Raw genomic sequence first — 6,378 nt, forward strand, 5'->3', positions numbered from 1 at the left:
AAGGTGTTCCTTCTCCAAAAAGACACCATCGTGAGCAACAAACACTTTGTTCTCCGATTTATTGTAGAAGTAGTACCCTTTGGTTTCTTTTGGGTAGCCCACAAAATAAACCTTGTCAGATTTGGGATGAAGTTTGTCAGAAATCAATTTCTTGACATATGCTTCGCATCCCCATATCTTTTGAAAAGACAACCTAGGAGGTTTCTTTGTCCATAATTCATATGGAGTCTTTTCTACAGCTTTTGATGGTGCACAGTTTAGTGTTAGTGCCACAATTAGAAGTGCGTGTCCCCTAAAAGAGATAGGAAGATCACTAAGACCCATTGTTAATTGTACCATGTCCAACAAGGTTCGATTTCTCCTTTCGGATACTCCGTTCCATTGTGGAGTTCCTGGAGGTGTCAATTCTGAAAGTATACCCTTTTCTTTCAGATGGTCATCGAATTCTTTTCTCACCACCTCGTTCTGATCGAAGGCCTTTGATTTTCTTGCCAAGCTGATTTTCAACATCACTTTGAAATTCTTTAAAACGATTCAGATTGATGTGACATTAGGTAGACATAACCATTTCTACTATAGTCATCTGTGAAGGTGATAAAATATCAATGTCCATTTCTTATGGTTGAGCTCATTGGTCTACATACATCAATGTGTATTAGACCTAATAAGTCCCCTGCCCTTTCTCCCAGCTTGGAGAATGGCTGCTTAATCATCTTGCCTAATAAACATCCTTCGTAGTTCTCAAACGATTCTAAATCGAAAGAGTTAAGAACACCTTCTTGTAGAAGTCTCTTGATGCGTTTGATGTTAATGTGGCCAAGACGTCAATGCCACAAGTAAGTTTGGTTTGACTCCATGGTCTTAGCTCTTTTGGTATTATCATAAACAATTTTGTCTAAACACACAAAAGGTGTAATTTCCATAAATATAAACAAGACATTTAAACAAAAGGTCTTGTGATCAAGGTTTAAAATGACGTCCAACGTCGCAAGATCGGAGCATGGTAGATAAAACTTAACAAGTTTTAGAATTTAGACAAAATACATGAGATTACAAGCTTTCTTTGGATAGATTTTCTTCATCTTCCACTTGTGTACTCATGACCACTTGAAAAACATCGCTCATTTCGTTCCTGAAATAAGAGCATAAAATGAGTCAATTTTTTTCAGTATCTAATACCTTATAAATTGCTTAAGTTCAAGTGTGTGGATGATACTTGAGATTGAGGCTATCTTTACTCTTGCCTCATCTTCCAGATACTCGCTACATTCTCTTTTGTAGTGGCCTTGCTTACTACAATAGCGCATCTTTTCCTTGTTTTTGAACTCCTTTTTCTTGAGCCTTAGAGCAAACGTAGCCGCCTTGCAAGAATAGGTTTTCTGGAGTTCTTGGACAATTTCCTTATAGGGTAGTTTGTTCCGATTTTTGGTAAGTCACATCTTAATTGCAACATACCCCGAGTGGAGTGAGATTAAAAGCATATGAGCTGCTTGCTCATCCTCCATCGGTTTATCAATCAGTTCCAGATGGTTAAATAATCTTGTCATCTTTTGCACATGGGCTTGAAATGGCATCCCGGGTCTAAGTCTTGCACTAAAGACCCTAGCCCATACTTCTTGCCATTCTTTGCTAAGACATCCATCTTGTGGTGGCTTGATCCTCTTGTTAGAAAATGACCTAGTCACTTCTTCCATGAGTCCATCATGGTTTCCCTTGTCTCTCTTTGTTACCCTCAAATTGACCATATCTTCTAGAGCCTTGAGAAGTACATCCGGAAGGTAGTTGGAGAATTTCTTCTTCCACTGTTCCGGAATGGAGTTTTCCATGAGTCGAGAGACTCTCTTGCATTCATAACTCCACTCCTCATGAGCCATGTCGCTCATAATCCCTTTTGAGTAGAAACTCGGGATGGGAGTATCCAAGATATGCTATAGGTAGCAATTGAGGAGGGTGAAACGGAGTTCCTCTTCCCATTCCATGAAGTTTACCAAATTCAAGCTAAATGATTCTACATTTGAAAGAATTTTAAAATGAAAAACCATTCATGAAATTTAAATAAGGTTGAACTCATGAAATTTAATCAAACTTATTTAAAACATCTTATTCACACATTTAAAGTTGTCCCCAATTTGGTGAGAATAAGTCGATTCCAAGATCCGATGAAACAAAGAGTGGTTAAGCATGCTTTGGCTTGTCTTAAAACTCAATCTCCTAAGGTAAGCAACTCTTTGCTAATGGCTCCAAGCCAGTCTTTGTTGAATAAATCGTCGCATCTAATGCTCTCTTAACAATTTATTCACTTTTCCACGACATGTTAGGACTCCATCACTCATATCGTTGAGTACAACCAAAACCAAATCGCATACCCGGTATGCCTTACTTCCTAGGAGAGGTAGTGATGCCTTGCTTTAGCGTAGCCCACCACTACCCTCGTTCGGCCGGTAAGTGTTGTTTTGGAATGGCAAGTTTTTACTCAATATTTAGGGACCTAGGGTTTCTATATTGGTTGATTTAAGTGAACTTAATTAATCATCACAACATTTGAAATCCTAAACATGCATCTAACATATAATTCATAAACATATATATATATATATATATATATATATATATATATATATATATATATATATATATATATTGAAAAACATAAATATAGATGCTTTTGGCAACTAGCATGACCCCTTGAGATCTTCAAATCTTCAAAAGGTATCCATTTGCAACTTCATGGCTACGTCTTCCAAGAACCTCCATCTTCAAGACTGGACCATAATTTAATGCAACTACTAGTATCTACGATTTGGACTAATCTAAATATTAAGGTACAAAAATACTCACCGGTACGCAGACCGTATTTAGATTTACAAAAATACATCACGGATTGCAATCCATATTTTCTATCCTAATCGGGCCCCACTAGTTGCCATTTCATAAAACCTGTGATAGAATATACATTCCATTCATCCATTCACTATTTGTTAATGGCCCATGCAATTTACAACGATACACAAGTAACAATGCAAAAAAAACACGCGTGAACTAGTAACTAATCTAGGTGGTTAATCCAATTAACACGCCAAATTAAAACTAGTCAAAGTTGTTTTAACCGGTTACGTAAATAAGCACGATTTAACATTTGAAGCTCCCATTAAATTCCGCATCCAACTTAATTAATCTAATTAATTAAGCCAGTAATTTCCAAAATTTGTCAAAATAAATTTTTTCCAATGCCGCTCAAAACCGAAGCCTAGCCTCCAAAATTTATTAAAATAATTAAAACAAATTAGATCAATAAAATAATTAAAACGACAATTTTTAAGCAAAAATATGTAGTACAAAGTGTCTAAGTGCCTAGCACTAAGACATGGAGTGCTCACATTTTGCCCAACCATTAGATGCTCAATGAACGTGGGAGTGGGCCCGATGTCGCTAAGCGTTACACCGCCCACATCAGCGAACTATCACACATCAAAAACGTGGCCCTTGCTGGCCATATTGAATGATTCATTGCACTACATTGCTTCGCAAGCAATATCTACGCATACCCCTAATTACACAACCCATGCACCAAGTCCCAAGCGATGCACCATGTGCTCGTGCCCCACATACCCGCGCCACAGCAGCCCCAAGCGCCACACAACACAACACACACGCACACACGCACATGGCAGCGTGCTGCTGCTGTGCTGTTGGCGCTTATGCTGCTGCTTGCGGCCGTGTGCACAAGCCACACCTTGGCTGCACGCACAGGGCATGGTAGCCCCTTGGTATCCACATGCGGGTTGCTATGCAGCCCGGCTAGCCAAGGGCGCTTATGCACAGTAGTGGAAAAAATCTCATTTGTAACAGGCTATTTGTAACAGGCAAAGCTTTGCCCGTTACAACTAAGATATTCGTAACGGGCAAAGTAGTGTCCGTTACGAATACTTATTTATTCGTAACGGGCAAAGTAGTGTCCGTTACGAATACTTATTTATTCGTAACGGGCAAAATAGTGTCCGTTACGAATACGTATGTATTTGTAACGGACAAATTAGTGCCCGTTACGAATAAATAAGTATTCGTAACGGACACTATTTTGCCCGTTACGAATACTATATTATTCGTAACAGACACATAGTGCCCGTTACAAATAAATTAGTCCAAATGAGCCCATAGCCCATTAGTTATTTTTATTAGGGTTTCTCGATCTGCAGCCGTCAACCTACATTATTGCCCTCCCCCCTCTATATCCTCTCTCCTCTATCATTTCCACTCATTCTCTCTCTCTCTGTCTCTCTCTTCTCTCTCTCTCTTGCTCACTCAATCTCTCTACTTCTCTAATCAAGGTAACAACATTCACCAAACGAATAGTTTTGAACACTTTCTATACATCTCCATGAAGTATCCTTCAAACTATAAACTATACACTTGACCTTTAGTACGGTGTTATAATTATCAGTCCTTTCTCCTCAAACCTTGTAATCGTCATTCTTGACGTCATACCCAAACCCAGACACAAAAATATAATATTCTGGGATTGAAATTTGTTTTGAAGGAAGCTTACGGTGTGAATTTGTGAGAGGATTGTATAAGAAGATATTGTTGTTGGGGAACTCGGAGATGCAAACGATGTCGTTGCAGGAACCAATTTGTTTTTTTCTTTTTTTTTTTTTGAAGAGGGTGGTTGAGCTCCGAGAATTCGAGAAAGAGATGATGTTATGGTTGATTTTGAGCTTGGAAGAGCAAGAAAGAGATTGGGAATCGATTGAAATAAGGAGATGACGGTCAGAGTCGGAGGTTAGGGTTTGATTGAGGTGAATTTTGATGAATTCGGGGTTTTTGATTATGGAATTCCACGATTTGCAGACGGATTTACAACAAAGAAGCGTTTATTATTTCTGTTGGTGAATAGTTTGTGGATCTGACTTTCTTGATTTTTAAGGTGGGTGTCACGGGTCAGAAGAGTTGTGTTCGTGGTGGTTGGTTGGCTTTGTGGGTGTAAATCTGGGTAAGTGTAAAGCGGTGGCGATGGTAAGTGTACGGCATTGGTGTTCTTTCTTTTTGCGTGGATTTTCTCGTTCCTAAGTTGTAGATCTATAGTTTTTCTTTTGAATAATTATGTCTGTTTGCTTCTCTGATGTAAAAAGGGATCGCTCATTTCTGGGTAAGTGTAAAAAGGGATCGCTCATTTCTGGGTAAGTGTAAATTTGGGTAAGTGTAAAAAGGGATTGCTCATTTCTGGCCATTTTATCAGGTGGGTCTTCGTTCAATTCCCCAATTCTGACCTCTCTTCGTGATTTCTTCTCTCTTTTCTCGCCGCGTTTGTTTGTCAGGTATAATCGAATTTCATCTCCTTTCTTTAAACTATTTTTTTAAATTTTTTTTTTTTTTTTTTTTTTTGTCGAATTAAAGCTTGTTCTTTGCTCTTCTATGAGTAAATTGTTAATTTTATTTGATGAAAATTAGTCTTGGTTTTAGTAAAGTTTAGCTTTGATTAGGTTTTTGTTTTTTCTTGTTCAACCCTAATTTTGATTTTTTTTTTTCATTTATTGGTTGGATTTCCTCTTTTTTTCAATTTTCTCTGTTTTTGAATTAAATTGCTGATTTCTTTTTTATTTTAAATTTATTTATAGGCAAGACGATACATTTACAATGATGTTCTTAAATTGTCTGATGAAAAACTCATGGATTGCTCTGGTATTCAAGTAAGGCTTTTCAATTTTCCCAGAAATAAACACTTGTTCATTTTTTTTAACGGGCTAATTCAATTATTTTTTTAGTTTTTATATTTTTTTTTACAGGCTGATTCAATTATTTTTTAATTTTGATATTATTTTTTTTCAATTATTTTAATTTTGATTTGTTGAAATTATTGAAGGTGGAGCATATAATATCTACACAAGGGAGCTTATTGAAGGTGGAGCATATAATATCAAACCACAAATGTTGGGATAAAACTTGTTTTATTAAATTATGATTTGTTTTTGCTCTTTTATTAGTCTTAGTCTTAAGATGTAAAATTGCGACATTATGAGCAAGTTGATATATTTTGAAGTGATAATGAATATATTTTTGCTTATTGTATATTAAATGTATAATTTACTTGTGTAAAAAAAATTATCTGTGTATTATACTTGTGTAATAAAAAAATTATCTGTGTATTATATGTGAAAAAAAAAATCTCACTATTTGATAAAATGATCCAGCATGCGCTAGCACGTGCTAGATTTTTTTTTAATTGCATCAAACAGTATTCGTAACGGGCATATTTAATGTGTGTTACGAATAACGAGTTATTCGTAACGGGCAATATAATTGCCCGTTACAAATAACAGGTTATTCGTAACGGGCAAAATAAATGCCCGTTACAAATAACCCCGTTATTTATAACGGGCA

At 36.6% G+C, this 6,378-nt stretch overlaps 1 long non-coding RNA gene across 1 annotated transcript; it reads left to right on the forward strand.

The window, feature by feature from the left end:
• Nucleotides 1–5,538: 5,538 nt before the first annotated feature.
• Nucleotides 5,539–6,066, forward strand: LOC110713141. Its single transcript, XR_002509779.1, has 2 exons — nucleotides 5,539–5,687; nucleotides 5,861–6,066. It is a non-coding gene; the product is annotated as an uncharacterized LOC110713141 (long non-coding RNA).
• The last annotated feature ends 312 nt before the right edge of the window (nucleotides 6,067–6,378 follow it).

Source organism: Chenopodium quinoa, unplaced genomic scaffold, assembly GCF_001683475.1.
Source record: "Chenopodium quinoa cultivar QQ74 unplaced genomic scaffold, ASM168347v1, whole genome shotgun sequence".
NCBI classification, from domain to species: Eukaryota; Viridiplantae; Streptophyta; class Magnoliopsida; order Caryophyllales; family Amaranthaceae; genus Chenopodium; species Chenopodium quinoa.